Source organism: Diceros bicornis (genome assembly GCF_020826845.1).
Source record: "Diceros bicornis minor isolate mBicDic1 chromosome 13 unlocalized genomic scaffold, mDicBic1.mat.cur SUPER_13_unloc_1, whole genome shotgun sequence".
NCBI lineage: Eukaryota > Metazoa > Chordata > Mammalia > Perissodactyla > Rhinocerotidae > Diceros > Diceros bicornis.
Window position 1 is genome coordinate 18,722,822 of NW_026690866.1, and position 15,581 is coordinate 18,738,402.

Sequence of the window (15,581 nt, forward strand, 5' to 3'; positions counted from 1 at the left end):
ACTTCTGACGCATGAGACAATTCATGGGCTTCAGGTTTTGCTTGGGGACATCCCTCTTGGGCTTGAACATATACACAGGCTCACATATGCACAGTATGTCTGGAACGATAGAGGAGAAAAGGATGTTTATCTCTGTGCAAAAGGACTGGGAGACAGTGGTAGAGTGAGAATATTTTACTGACTTTGCACCACTCTTTGAAGTTTTCCTATATGTGTATCTAGGACGTAGTGGCCTCTCTGCCCCCCGTTTTTAAAATTAAAATAGTGTTATATCTTGATCTCCTGGCTTGGTACAGCAAGGTGTAGAGAAATGTGAATATATGATCCAATATTTTAACGAAATTAAGTAAAGCAAACTGGCACAAAAAATTTATAATTTTAAATATGGGCACATCATTCTATGAGTCTGTGTAAAAGTGGGGAAAGGAATGAAGAAAAGCTGTTCAACATCCAGCTACCTGTACAGTCTAGGGGGTCCAAGGAAAGCCCCGCCTCCAGCCCTGCCCCTGGAGCTCATTTCCTCCCCCTTTGACGTCCACCTGACTTATTCCAGACCCACCCCCGCCTCTTCCCGCCCCTGGAACTGGTCTCCGCCCACAACCTTCGGGTCTGGCTCTGCCCACAGCCCGGTCCCCGCCCACACCCTTGTCCCCACCCACAGCCCCGCCCCTAGACCTGGTCCTGTCCCTGTTGCTGACCCAGCCCACTGCCCACCCTAGCACTCACTCTAGAAACTAGACACCTCCCTTAAGGTTGGGGTGCGCGGCCCCGCCCCGCCCCGCACGCCGCCTCGACCCGGAGCCCCCAAACGTCCGTCCTCCCCGAACGCCCGCCCGAGAACGGAAGCGGAAGCACGGGCGGAGCCGTGGATGGAGCCTGGGGCTTCGCGGTGTGTTCCGTCTTCTAGGCGCGGATGGGATTCTCCTGGACGTTTGCCCTCAGGGGCGGGCCCCGGTGAGCGCTGGGCGGTCCCGGCTCGGGTAGGGGTCCAGGGAGGCGCCTGGGGCGCGGGCAGCCCCGTCAGTGCCCGGCGTCTCTCTGTCTCCCCGCAGGTCAGTTTCCCCTGGGCTGTTCGCTCAGGGCCCCCGAGGCTGCTGTTCCTCCTGGCTCCGGGCGCCAACGTCCCCTCCTCAGAGTCCCCATCACCGTTCTCCATGTGATTTTGTCCCCAGGGGGCTTATCCGCGTCTGCAGGCGGTGTTTGGGTTGTTACAAATGGGGGCGCTCCTGGCATCTAGAGGGGGAGGCAGGAATGCTGCTCAGCGTCCTCCAGGGCCCAGGACAGCCCGACACAGAATTTCCAGGCCCCAGATGTCAGTGGTGCAGAAGTTGGGGAACCTGCTTCAGGGCCTGAAAAACTCCCGAGCCCTGAATGAAGGGTGGAAATTGCTGACAATTCAGCGAGTCACTTACAAGGTCCCTAAATGACAAGCTTGTTTAAAGGGTCCAGAGTCACCAAAATGTCTCTGTCCAGCCAAGTGAGTTTAGTGACTCAAGTGCACACAGTACGAAGCTGCTTTCTCCCATCTCGGGGAGCAGGTGGCTGGATAGGAATCGGGAAAATCCAGTCACAGCCAACAGTTACAGTTAAATCAGTAAATACAAAAAAAGAAGAGTGAATGGGGTGGCCTTTCCATCCAACACCCTATAAAATGCCTCAAAAGATTGTTTGCGCATTTTTCCCCCCTCAGACATGAAAAGCATCTGTGGAGCTCAAGTTTGAGGTGAAACCAGGCTCAGGGGCCACCTGTTCTCGCTGATCCATGGATTTCTGTGTGACCAGGTGAGTACCCTGTGGACCTGGTACCAAGAGGTTCCGGCAGCCTCCGCTGTGCAGAAGACCTGCCAGTGGGGTATCCTGGTCTCAGGTTGTCACCACATGGACTCACTGAGAGTGAGGGTATCTTGAGAAAAATTATTGATGTTTTATGGATTATATTCAAGTGAAGGATGGTAAACTGTGTGTGGTTCTGTGTGGTAAATATTTCAGTAAGTACAGTTATATGCAAATAAGAACATATGAAACAAACGTAAATAACTGCAAATGTGGATTATAGTAGAAAATATAGATTTACTTGCATTGCATAATACTCAAAAGTCAGGATTTATACATATTATAAATACAAAAATGTTTTGCGTGTGTATGTAGTATTAGAAGACATCCCATGAAATACTAGCAGGGATACTCAGCAACATTCCTTAGAACCATTCAATTTGACTTCTAAAATCCTGTAAATCCTCCACAAAAATTTGAAATAGAGGAGCATTCAGGGAAAAAGATGATTTGAACTTCTTTGTATTAATAAAATATTTAAAATTTAATTTGCCAGTAGCCAGATTCATTTTGAGCATTTTTTTTTCTTTATGACATTTCAAATCATTTGGAGGAATACTAAGCAACACTGTAGATTGAAGGGAAGGGCACTAGTCTCCAAAAAGACTGTCCTCACCACCTTGCCTTCTAAAGGGAATTAACTTTGATTCTTGAAACTTTTCTAAAATAATGGTCTGGTGATTCACGTTGCAGAGAATCTTGTTAAGTAATTTTGTATTTAGTTGTTGGCTTCTACTAATTTTCTGTGTGTGTGCCTTTTTCATTCTAGCTTTCTTGTGACGTTCTTGAGGGGAATTTGTGCTTGTCATGCAATAGATAGTCTCTGAGTGTATAATTTATGGTGACCAACCATCCTCGTTTATTCAGGACAGAGGGGTTTTCCAGGACACAGGATGTTTAGTGTTCAAACCAGGGCAGTGCTAGACAAACCGGGATGGTTCCTCATCTCATGAGCCAGGCCCTGGGCCACATGCATGGGGACCTTGTGAACCAGAGAGACCTTGTACCACCTTCATGGAATTTATATTGTATTTGGGAATTTGGATTTTGAAATGTTAATGATGAGAGTGATGTGTTGGAGTTTGGCACAAGGGGACTCAACCTGAGGGGGCAGGGAAGCCCTCTTGAGAAGGACTGATATTTAGCTTGAGAGCTAGAGTTGGGACTGGATTTAGCTAGTTGGAGGGTTAGACTGGAGTGAGGGTGTGGGAGTGTGTTCAAGAAAGTGTTTCAGGCAGAGGGAACCGCAGGAGGACACCCCTGAACCAGAGAGCCTGGTGTGTCCATGAACTGAGAAGAGGGATGGCTGAGCCAAGTCAACACAGGGGGAGAGGTGTGAGCCAGACCAGCGAGGGGGACAGGCTGGACAAGGTCAGGAGTGACTTGGGGCTCTGTTCTAAGACCAGTGGGCAGACTCTGGAGAGATGTGAGTAGAAGGATTATGTAATTAGTGTTTGGTCTAAACACGGGGGTTAAAATGGACTTCATGGTTAAGAATGAAGACTTAATAGGCAAGATGGGAGGTGCTGGGAATAAGATTAGGAATAAGATGATTGTTCCCTACGCCTGGCTGATGGCTGTGGAGCAAGAAATAAGTAGAAAGAAAAGACCTTGGAATGTAGAACCGAGAGAACGTAACGGTACTTTCTTGCCTGCATGTATCAGATGGCACAGGGCACTGACTGTGCTCCTCGCTGCTGTCCGTGCAGACCTGCAGGTGCCCCCTCGCACAGGTCTGTGTGTTCACCCCTCTTTGCCACTCACATGCCCCCCCCACATCGTAAATGAAGTCAGGCCTTACTTGTGAGGGGGTTGTCTCACACGGGAGACACCTAGGAGAGCCCCTGCAAGCATCAGAGCAGCCCCTTTAGCATCTCCTTCAGCCTCCTCCCTTGCCCTCTCTCGCCTTCCACACCCAGAAGGACCTCTGCTCAATAGTCCACATCCCCATCTTCTTATTCCCCCAGGCTTGAGAAGGGTGGGGCAGCCACTGGGGTGGACATCATTTGCACCTTCCACTCTGACCCGCGCAGGTCCAGGGCTGGACAGAGAGTGACTCTACTGGGAGTTGAGCCATGAGACCCAGGGCGTCTGCCACCTGGGCTCCTTCACCCTGGATGGGGACAGCCTCTATGTCAGTGGTGAGGGGCTGTACTACAGCCATGCTGTCTCTCCCAGTCGGAGTTCTGTGTTACCTCCTTTGCTCTAAAGTGAGCTATGATCCATCTCTCTATCCACCTGGTCTGGGTTCAGACTTCTCATCACTGTGTGATCACTGGGTCCAGCCACCTTCCATCTCGTTGCCGCCCCCCTGAACAACTCACCCCTCTTCCCCTCTGTTTTCCCCTCTGCTTTTCCCACAAAGGTCCCTACATCCTCCCTCTCCTTAATCCTTTATGTTCACCCCAACTCTTGCTCAGCTCGTCTTGCCTTCTCTCCACAGGTTTCACCTATGGAGCCGTGGCCCCGACAACCAACAGTGAGTATTCCTGGCCCTGATCTCCTGGGTCCCGTCCGCCTTTGTGGATGGGGAGCACATGTTCTCCTACACCTGCTGTCCTTGGTGAGGGAAGGACCTGGAAGGGCACTAATTCATCCCTTCTCTCCCTCCCGGGTTCTGGTGGAGAGTCCCAGCCCAGGGTGAGAAAGCCTTAGACAGAGACATGTTCTCCACACATTCTGACCCACGTGGTTTACACTTTAATTCTGCTAAAGCGCCGTCCTTGGTCCTCCTTTTCCAGGTATCCCATCCGTCTGTCCAGTTTTCTGCCTGTCCATCTGTCTCTCCTCCGAGTTCAGTCTCTCTTGTTCACCTATCTCTCTCTCTTGGGCACCTCTCATCCACAGGCATGCTCATCCCTCTACTCACACAGTCACCCGTCCCCTCACTCTCATTTATGCTTCATCTGTGAATGGTGGTAATGGGACAGCCACTGCTGGAGCCCGGGTTAACTTGAGGGCTCCTCCCACTCTACCCCTCCCTGAAGAGAGCCCTGGCCACAGCTCCTGAGCCAACCACCACGTCCCTCCATACTTGATCATCACCTGTGCTACCAGAAGCCACCACAGGTATCGGGGGCCCCTTTTGCTTCCCAAGAGAAGTTCTCCGGCCCCAATCCCCCACCAGCCAGTTGTGATCCAGGAGCTGGGAAGCCAGGGTGTGAAATTCTGGTTTTAGGGCAATCATGCTGATCACAAAGATTCTACCAACGATTCAGTCTAAGGCTAGCCCTCAGAGAGCCCCTAGTCTTGTGAAATTAACACACCATTATAATACAATGTGGGATGTTTCGGGGAGAGACACCTGGCATAATTTGGAGGGGAAGAGCTTGCTAGAGAAAGTTTCACCAGAATGAAGTCTTTAAGAATGAATAGGAGGGACCATGGCAAATAAAGGATGAAAGGTTTTCCTGGCACAGTGGATTCCATGAGCAAAGGCTCCGGCCAGAAACAACATGCTGTAAGGGGAGAATTGAAACCAATTTGGTTTGCGTGAAGCATGAAGTTTAAACCGCAGTAGATGGATAAAATGATACTGAACGGTCAGCAGGAGCCAGATTGAGTAGAGCCTTGAGTGCCAGGTCAAGAAGGTTGAACTAAACACTGAAGGCCATAGGGAGCCATGGGTGGTACTAGAGCAGTGGTGGCCCTAGTGAGGTATTTATTTCAGAAAGATTCTTCTAGTAGTCCATGTAGAACATCCTTTAGACAGAGCATCCAGTGAGCCTGCTGGGGTGTTGGTCTGGGTGAAAGAAGTCAAGACCTGAGCTGAGACAGGGATGGAGTATATGTGACGACCAGTGTGCAAGGTGAATGGGTATTACTGGGAGGGAAGAGGAGCTGAGCAGATATGCTGGTTCTGACTTGCGTGACGACATGGGTGGATGGTGGTGCCACTATGAGAGAAGACGACAGATTATAATGAGTGCAGGACTCTGGTCTGGTCTCAGGCCAGCTCTCAGAGATGGCCATTGCTCTCCCTCTTGTCTTGCAGCTTTGGGGCACAACCTGAAGACCCTCACAGTCACCTTCCCCATCTCCACACTCTGGTATTCATCAGACAGGAGCAATGGCTCAGCCATGTTCAACTCCATTGAGAGGGTCCTGCAGAGCCTGGTGGATTAAATCCCACCGAGCCCCTCCTCTAACTCCTGTCCCTCCTGCTCATCCTCCTCCTCCTTCCTCCCCAGCTGGATCATTGTTCAAGAGGAGCAGCCTGGGTCCCTTCTACTCGAGTTGCAGACTGGTCTCCTTCAGGTGAGACCCTCCCCTGAGCATTTGCCCCTAATGACCACTTTTGTGACTACCCCTCTTTGTCTCCCCACTGTCCTCCCATTTCCTCCTTCCAGTTCTGGCACCCACTCCCAGAGGTTTCAGGACCTCTCTCCAGAGTCCCCACATCCCTCTCTCCCCAGGCCTGAGAAGGATGGGGCAGCCACCAGTGTGACGCCATCTGCACCCACCACCCTGATCCCGTGGGCCACCATCCCTCTGTGCTGGGAGCGGAGAGTCTCCACATTTCAGCTCTTCCTCTCCGTGGCTCCTGGCTCTGCAGCTCAGAGTTTATCCATCCAGAGAGAGCACCAGCTACATTTCCGCATCATCGTCGGGAACCTCAGCAACCTGGAGCCCACATGCTCAGAGTACACCACCCTGCCGAGAGACACCCAGGACCAGGTGGGGTCTCCCTCTCCCTTCTCCCCTTGCCCTGAGGGCAGCGTCATTCCTCTGCCTGACTTACATCTGTTACGTGATTGTTTCACCCCTTCACTTTCCCTGCATGTGTGGCTTCTCTCAGTGTCCAGAGGTGATGTCCTAGCTGCCTTGCCCATTTCTCACATGGGTAAACTGAAGCTCAGAAAGGGGAGTATTGTGCCTAGCGTCACACAGTGAGTTAGGGGCAGAGCCAGGATTTGAAGACAGGTCTCCCTTGCCCCAAGGTCTGTGATATTTCACTGGCTCCAGTGGCACCCTGCATCGCCAGGAGACCTCCATCTCACCCACTCTCCCTCGTGTTTGTTCTAGGTCACCAAGCTCTACAAGGGCAGCCAGATGTGAGACATATTCCACTCATGCCTGGTCACCGACTTGATGTAGGTTGAGGAGATTGGAAACATTGGCTGAGATGGTGGCTGATGACTCTGAGCTCAAGTGACATATCCTTGATCTTGATGTCACTGACATGGTGCCCATTCTGCCCCACATCCCTGTCAGCTAATCCTACCATCTCCTTCCATAAGTTTTTGGGGAATGAGAAAAGCATTTTCATTTGGGGCCACCAACCTCCAGCTTCCTCCTCCTCCTCCTCTTCTGGAGACTTTCAACAAATATCAGCAGTCTAACTGTGTTCTCCAGTAGTGGAGCCACTAAGCACATGGGGCAATTTAAATTTTTTATACACCTATTGAGATACGGTTCACATATTGTGTGTGGGGAGGAGTGTATTTTTTAGGTTTTTCTATATAAAATATCTTCTCCTCTGGGTTTCTTTTATTCCTTTTTCTTGCCTAATTGCCCTCTTTATAACCTCTAGTACCTGTGATTAACATATGAGATAAGGGAAGACATCATTTTCTTGTCCCTGGTCTTAGGGGGAAATTTTCAGTCTTTCACCATTGAATATGGTGTTAGCCGTGGGTTTTTCATCGATGCTGTTTATAGGTTGAGAAAGTTTTCTTCTATTCCTAATTTGTTGAGTGTTTACTTTTTTTGACATGAAGGGTGTTGTATTTTGTCAAATTATTTTCTGTATATGTGGTTGAGATTGCGTGTTATTGGCCCTTATTCTATTAATATAGTGTATTACATAATCAAGTTTTCAGATATTAAGCCAACCCTTCAACTAGAGGTGAGAGATTAAGATGTTCTCAAGTCTTTCCCGGGCATGCCACAGCCCTGAGCCCATGTGGCCTTCTAGACGCCGGCAAATACACTGCAGCTTTTCAAAGGCCCCTGTGGACATCTCATTCTCCCAATTTTTCTTCTAAGATTTGGCTGACATCTTGCCTGCCTCAGCTGGTATCACTCCCTCAGGCAACTACAATAGAAAACAATTAGCCTTGATTGTTTTTAGGAAGTGCCCTGGGGACGGACTTTCCTCCCTGGGCAAGCTCTGAGTCAAGTAACTACAAGCCCTGAACATGGGGCTTTTTCAGGGAGCTTCCAGGCAGGTCAGCTAGTGAGAGTTCGGCGGGGATGGGTCTTTTGAGAGCTCCAAACCCATTATGGCTGCTGGGCTGCTGGATGTCTCAGCCACTATAGTTCTGAGAATGACGGTTTTCAAAGTTTTGGAGGATATTGTGAGAGCAGGATGGGATAGTGCAAGTTATAGTGCCACAAAGCTGGCTCCCTTTATCAAGATTCCACCATGTTTCTTCACTAAACTCTCCTCAGATATTTATAAGGTGTTGATTAATTTCTAGACTTCTGAAAAGTTGATTTTGACAATTTTTACAGTGTTTTCATTGTTTTTATGCATTTGCGGAAGTCCTTACTCCAAAGTTTCAAAAATGTTCTCCCTGTGGTTATTTATTTATAAATTAATTAATTCAAATGAAATTATGTGAGAAATTGAGTTCCTCACTCACACACACTAGCCACATTTTAAGTGCTTGATAACAACATGGGGCTAATAATGAGTGTATATGGTATTGCAGACAAATGTTTACATTATTGCAGAAAGTTCTCTTGGACAGGACCCTGAAGCAGGGAATCTAGAATCAGGGTAGAATTCCAGACACCATTGTTCATCCCTTGTGCCCTTCCAGGTCTGTCCCCCACAGTAACCACACTGGAGCAGACTCCCTGTGTACCTTACCACCTTGGCACAGAGACTGGACAGAGTTGCCATCTATGAGGAATTCCTGTGGCTGACCCAGAATGGACCCAGCTGCAGACCTTGACAGTGTACAGGAAGAGTGTTCTTGGGGATGATACGGCTCCCTGGTCATTGGGAAAGAAAGTGAGGCCTTTCCGGGGACTCTGGATGCCTGGGGCTTAGAGAGCATTGAACTTTCTCAGGTTGGCAGGAGGTGGCGTAGTCCCCCAGTCTTTACTCACCATTGAGAGAGACAAAAGGAAACCAGTGTAATATAGAAGGCCCTCACTTTCTCCTAGACAGATCTGTGACCTAAAGTTAGTCACCTCCCCTCTCTGGACTTTTGTTTCCTTATCTCTGCACTGACGCAACTGGACCAGATGGTCAGTGAGGGCCTCCAGCTGTGTGTGAAGCAGACTCATAGGTTTGGGGGTGGATGGAGTTTCTGATCCACAGGCTATAGTTTGCCAAGTCCCGCTCCAGATGATCACCAATGCGTTAGAACTTTCTGCAGTGGTGGAATGTTCTATATCTGTGCTCTCCAGTGCATAGCCGCATGTGGCTGTTGAGTACTCAAAGGATGGTATTGTAACTGGTCTTTATTTTTACTGATTTTTAATGTTACTGAGGTACTAGAATTTCTATTTTATTTACCTCAAATTAATTTTAATTCAAAAGATACTTCTAGCTGCTCCATATCAGACAGCACACCTCTAAGAGGTTGTCTGGGTAGAGGTACAAGTAGAGGGACCTGCACCCCTCTCCCCATGCCCACTGGGTGCTGTGTGTCCTCCCCTCCTGGAGTTTATCTTGTAGCTGGGAATAACAAGAATAGAGAATTGAAACTTATCGATTATTTGATGTGAACAAACTCATACTTGCAGGCGGAAATCAGGGAAGACTTCCTGCAGGAAATTACATTGTAGGTTAATTCTAGAAAATGAATATTAAGCAAATAGATAAAGGAGAAGGGGATGATGTGTTTCTAGGCACGGAAGAACACTTTTGAGTTGGATTTTACAAATTTAGAGAGATCCCATAGGCTTGCCAACTGTGATGACCCATTCTGCCCCCAGCTGTAATAAGAAAGTCCAGCCCAAATTCAGTTCTCTGTGCCCAGAAGTATGAATTTGGTTTAATTTATTACACTTTTGTTCTGTGATAATGGTCTTGTATTTTGTAGCAAAGTATGCTCACATTTTAGAGATGGAAACTAAAATGGTGTGAAACATGATGATGTCTACTTGACTTTAATATTTCATTGAAAACATGGGATGAATCAAGGGTGGCAAGTGTTAATAATTTATACATTGATGCAATATTGTTTTAATTAGATGGAATATACATTGTTAAATCTAGATGATGGATGTTTATGAGACAGTTCCCTTTATTTTTCTGTGTCTAAAAAGTTTTATTAAAAAGAGTGAAACACACCCACATGCATTCTCTATTTCATTCACTTCCAGAGTATTCTCCCAACAGAGATGATGCCTTGACTCAGAAGCCTGGTAAACCTGCAGGAAGCCCCAGCCCATGGTAGGGGGCGAGTATCTTGATGCTGTGCTTCATCGAAGAGAACCATGCACACAGGGTCTTGGATGATGAGGAAAGTTGGCCAACCCTTGTCAAGGACGGTTGAGGCACAGTGGGGTCACCAGGAGCCCTGGGGCAATGACAGGATGTGGCTCACCCCACCACATGTCTCCCCAGATCTCCCCTTCTGGGCCCTCATCCTCATCTGCTTGGCGGGACTCCTGGTGCTCATCACAGGCCTGATCTGCTGTGTCTTGGTAAGACATGACGTGTTCCTTGTCTTCTTACAATTGGGTTGTAAGAGCTCTTTATATATTATAAATACATGTCCTTTTCTAGGGATATGTTTTGCAGATGTTTTTTCCCAGTCTGTGCGTGGCTTGACTTCTCCTCCTCCACATGAGTCATTGGGGAAATGTAAGTGACAGTCATCATGAGATTCCACCACACTTAAGAGTGGCTAAAATTAAAATGACTGACTATAGCAAGTGTTGTTGAAGATGTCAAGTCACTGAAACTCTCATTGAGTGCTGGTGAAAAATAGCTTGAATGCGTCTTTAATATTTACATATGTCTACCCAGCCATTCCTCTCCTAGGAATCCATCTAAGGGAAATAAACACATATGTCTATACACAGACTTGTACACACATGTTGATAACAACCTATTTATAGTAGATAAAAATGGAAAACAACCCAAATGTCCATCTACTGGTGAACGGATACACAAAGTGTGATATATCCCCACAGTGGGATAATATTCACCCATAAAGAGGAATGAATTATTTTTTTCTTTTTCAATTATTCTATTGAAATTATAAAGGGTTTTAACATGGTGTAATTTCGGGTGTTCATTATTATTTGTGAATTTCCTTATAGACTGCATCGTGCTTACCATCGGTAGTCTAACTTTTATCCATCACCATGCATATGTGCCCCTTTAACTCTTTCACTCAACACCCAGCCCCATTCCCCTCTGGTAACCACTAATCTCTTCTCTTTATCCCTGGATATGTTTATCTTCTACATATGAGTGAAATAATGCTATTTGTCTTTGTCTGGCTTATTTCGTTTATCATCATACCCTCAAGGTCCATCCAGGTTGCTGCAAACAGGACGATCTTGTCTTTTTTTTCGGGCTGAGTAGTATTCCATTGTATATAATACATACCACATCTTCTTTATCTGTTCATCTGTAGCAGGGTACTTGGATTGCTTCCATGTCTTGGTTATTGTGAATAATGCCGCAGTGAACACAGGGGTGCATAAATCTCTTTGAATTGTTGGTTTCAGTGTCTTTGGATAAATACCCGGTAGTGGGATAGCTGGAAGGTATGGTATTTCTATTTTAAATTTTTTGAGAAATCTCCATACTGTTTTCCCTGGTGGCTGCACTAGTTTGCATTCCCACCAGCAGTGTATGAGGGTGACCTTTTCTCCTTGTCCTTTCCAACATTTGTTATTTTTTGTCTTGGGAGTTATAGCCATTCTGACAGGTGTAAGGTGATCTCTCATTGTAGTTTTGATTTGAATATCCCTAATAGTTAGTGATGTTATACATCTTTTCATGTGCCTGTTGGGCTTCTGTATATCTTCTTTGGAAAAATGTCTGTTCATAGCCTCTGCCGATTTTTAGATTGGATTATCAGTTTATTTGTGGTTGGGTTGTATGAGTTGTTTATATATTTTTGAGATTAACACCTTGTCAGATATATGATTTGCAAATATTTTCTCCCAGTTGGTGGATTGTCTTTTCGTTTTTTGTTTTTGTTTTTTTTGTGAGGAAGATCAGTCCTGAGCTAACATCTGTACTAATCCTTCTGTTTTTTTCTGAGGAAGACCGGCTCTGAGCTAACATCTATTGCCAATCCTCCTCCTTTTGTTTTTTCCCCAAGTCCCGGTTGATAGTTGTATGTCATAGTTGTACATCCTTCTAATTGCTGTATGGGGGACATGGCTTCAGCATGACCGGACAAGCGTTGCGTCTGTGAGAGTCCAGGATCCGAACATGGGCCGCCAGTAGAGGTTCGCGTGCACTTAACCACTAAGTCACGGGGCTGGCCCTGTCTTTTCATTTTGTTCATCGTTTCCTTTGCCTTGCAGAAGCCTTTTAGTCTCATGTAGTCCCATTTGTATATTTTTTCTTTTCTTTCCCTTGCCTGAGTAGACATGGTATTGGAAAATATGCTGCTAAGACCAATGTCAAAGACTGCACTGCGTATATTTTCTTCTAGAAGTTTTATGGTTTCAAATGTTAGAGTCAAGTCTTTTATCCATTTCGAGTTAATTTTTGTGTATGGTGGAAGATAATGATCTACTTTCATTCTTTTGCATGTGGGTGTCCAGTTTTCCCAACAGCATTTATTGAAGAGACTTTCCTTTCTCCATTGTATGATCTTGGCTCCTTTGTCAGAGATTAACTGACCACAGATGGGTGGTTTTCTTTCTGGGCTTTCAGTTCTGTTCCATTGATCTATGAGTCTGCTTTTGTGCCAGCACCATGCCATTTTGATTAGTATAGCTGTGTAATATATTTTCAAGTTAGGATTGTGATGCCTCCTGCTTTGTTCTTTCCTCTCAGGATTGCTTTGACTGTTCAAGGTCTTTTGTTATTCCATATACATTTTAGGATTCTGTGTTCTATTTCTATGAAGAATGTCATTGTGATTCTGATTGGGATTGCATTGAATCTGTAGATTACTTTAGGTAATATGGACATTTTAACTGTCTTTATTCTTCCAATCCATGTGCATGGAATATCTTCCCGTTACTTCAGGTCATCACTGATTTCTTTCAATAATGTCTTATAGTTTTCATTGTATAGGTCTTTAACCTATTTGGTTAAATTTTTCCCTAGACACTTTTTTCTTTTTTTGCAATTGTAAATGGGATTGTATTCTTGAGTTCTCTTTCTGTTAGTTCATTATTAGAGTATAGAAATGCAACTGATTTTTGTAAGTTGATTTTGTACACTGCAACTTTGCTGTAGTTGTTGATTATTTCTAATAGTTTTCTGATGGATTCTTTAGGGTTTTCTATATTTACAATCATGTCATCTCCAAACAGCAAGAGTTTCATTTCTTCCTTTCCAATTTGGATTCCTTTTATTTCCTTTTCCAGCCTAATTGCTCTGGCCAAAACCTCCAGTATTATGTTGAATGAGAGTGGCGAGAGTGGGCACCTTTGTCTTCTTCCTGTTCTCAGAGGAATGGCTTTAAGTTTTTCACCATTAAGTATGATATTGGCTGTGGGTTTCTGATATATGGCCTTTATTGTGTTGAGGTACATTCCTTCTATACCCATTTTATTGAGAGTTTTTATCATAAATGGATGTTGGATCTTGTCAAATCCTTTCTCTGCATCTGTGGAGAGGATCATGTGATTTTTATTCCTCATTTTGTTAATGTGGTGTATCACACTTATTCATTTGCGAATGTTGAAACATCCCTGCATCCCTGGTATAAATTCCACTTGATCATGGTATATGATCCTTTTAATATATTGCTGTGTTCCATTTGCTGATATATAGTTGAGGATATTTGCATCTGTGTTCATCAGTGATATTGGTCTGTAATATTCCTTCTTTGTGCTATCCTTGCCTGCTTTTGCTGTCATGGTGATGTTGGCCTCATAGAATGTATTAAGAAGTGTTCCATCTTCTTCAACTGTTTGGAATAGTTTGAGAAGCATAGGTATTAAATCTTGTTTGAATATTTGGTAGAATTCTCCAGAGAAGACAGCTGGTCCTGGACTTTTGTTATTTGGGAGGTTTTTGATAACAATTTCATTCTCTTTACATGTGACTGGCCTGTTCACTTTCTCTATTTCTTCTTGATTCAGTTTTGGGAGGTTGTGTGAATCTAAGAATTTATCTATTTCTTTTAGGTTATCCAACTTGGTGGCATATAAGTTGTTCAGTGTATTCTCTTATTGTCCTTTGGATTTCTGTGGTATCTGTTGTAATTTCTCCTCTTTCATTTCTAATTTTATGTCTTTGAGCCTTCTCTCTTTTTTTCTTAGTGAGTCTGGTTAAGGGTCTGTCAATTTTGTTTCAGTCTTCTCAAAGAACCAGCTCTTTCTTTCATTGATCCTTTCTACAGTTATTTTAGTCTCTATTTCATTTATTTCTGCTCTAATTTTTATTATTTCCCTCATTCTGCTGACTTTGGGCTTCATTTATTCTTCATTTTCTGGTTCTATTAGGTGTAGTTTAAGGTTACTTATTTGGTATTTTTCTTGTTTGTTGAGATGTGCTTGTATTGCTATGAATTTCCTTCTTAGAACTGCTTTTGCTGCATCCCATAAGAGTTGTTTTGTTGTCTTTTTCGTTTGTCTTCAGGTATTTTTTGATTTCTCCTTTGATTTGTTCATTTATCCAATGGTTCTTCAGTCATGTGTTCTTTAGTCTCCACATATTTGTGACTTCCCCATCTTTTTTCTTTTAGTTGATTTCAAGTGTCATAGCATTGTGGTCAGAAAAAAAGCTTGATATGATTTCAATCTTAAATTTATTCAGGCTTGCCTTGTTTCACAACATATGGTCTATCTTTGAGAATGTTCCATGTACACTTAAGAATAATGTGTATTCTGCTGTTTTGGGAGGGTATGCTCTATGTATATCGATTAAGTTCATCTGATCATATGTTTCATTTAATTACACTATTGAATTGTTGCCTTTCTCTGCATGATCTATCCATGGATGTAAGTGGGGTGTTCAGGTCCCCTGCTATTATTGTGTTGCTGTTAATTTCTCCCTTTGGGTCTATTAAGGGTTGCTTTATATTCTTTTGTGCTGCTGTGTTAGGTGCATATATTTTTATAAGTGTTATGTCCTCTTGGTGGAAAGTCCCCTTTATCATTATATACTGCCCTTCTTTGTCTCTCATAGTCTTTTTTATCTTGAAGTCTGCTTTGTCTGATATAAGTATGGCAACACCTACTTTCTTTTTTTTTGCCATTTGATTGGAGTGTTGTCTCCCATCCCTTCATTCTAAGCCTGTTTGTTTTTAGAGCTGAGATGTGTTTCCTGGAGGCAGCATATTGTTGGGTCTTGTTTTCTAATCCACCCCACCACTGTGTGTCTGTTGATTGGAGAATTCAATCGATTTACATTTAGAGTGATTATTGATACTTGAGGGCTTAATCCCACCTAATCTATATTTTCATTGTTTCTCTTCCATTGTGTTTCTGACTACCATTTCACGTTGGGGGTTTTCATGGAGGTTGTCTCTTTTTTTATGATCTATGGCTCTGCTCTGATTTTTTGTTTGCTGGTTACTGTGGGGTTTGTATGAATAACTCATAGATGAGGTAGTCCATCTTCTGATAGCCTCTTATCTCCATTAGCCTAAGCAGGTTCCATCACTTTCCTCTTCTCGTTATGAGTTATTGTTGTCACA

At 44.6% G+C, this 15,581-nt stretch overlaps 1 long non-coding RNA gene across 1 annotated transcript; it reads left to right on the forward strand.

Annotated features, from left to right (window-relative positions):
• Positions 1-1,744: 1,744 nt before the first annotated feature.
• LOC131401687 (uncharacterized) lies at positions 1,745-6,084 on the forward strand. Its single transcript, XR_009217840.1, has 4 exons — positions 1,745-1,782; positions 4,277-4,312; positions 5,828-5,949; positions 6,024-6,084. It is a non-coding gene; the product is annotated as an uncharacterized LOC131401687 (long non-coding RNA).
• The last annotated feature ends 9,497 nt before the right edge of the window (positions 6,085-15,581 follow it).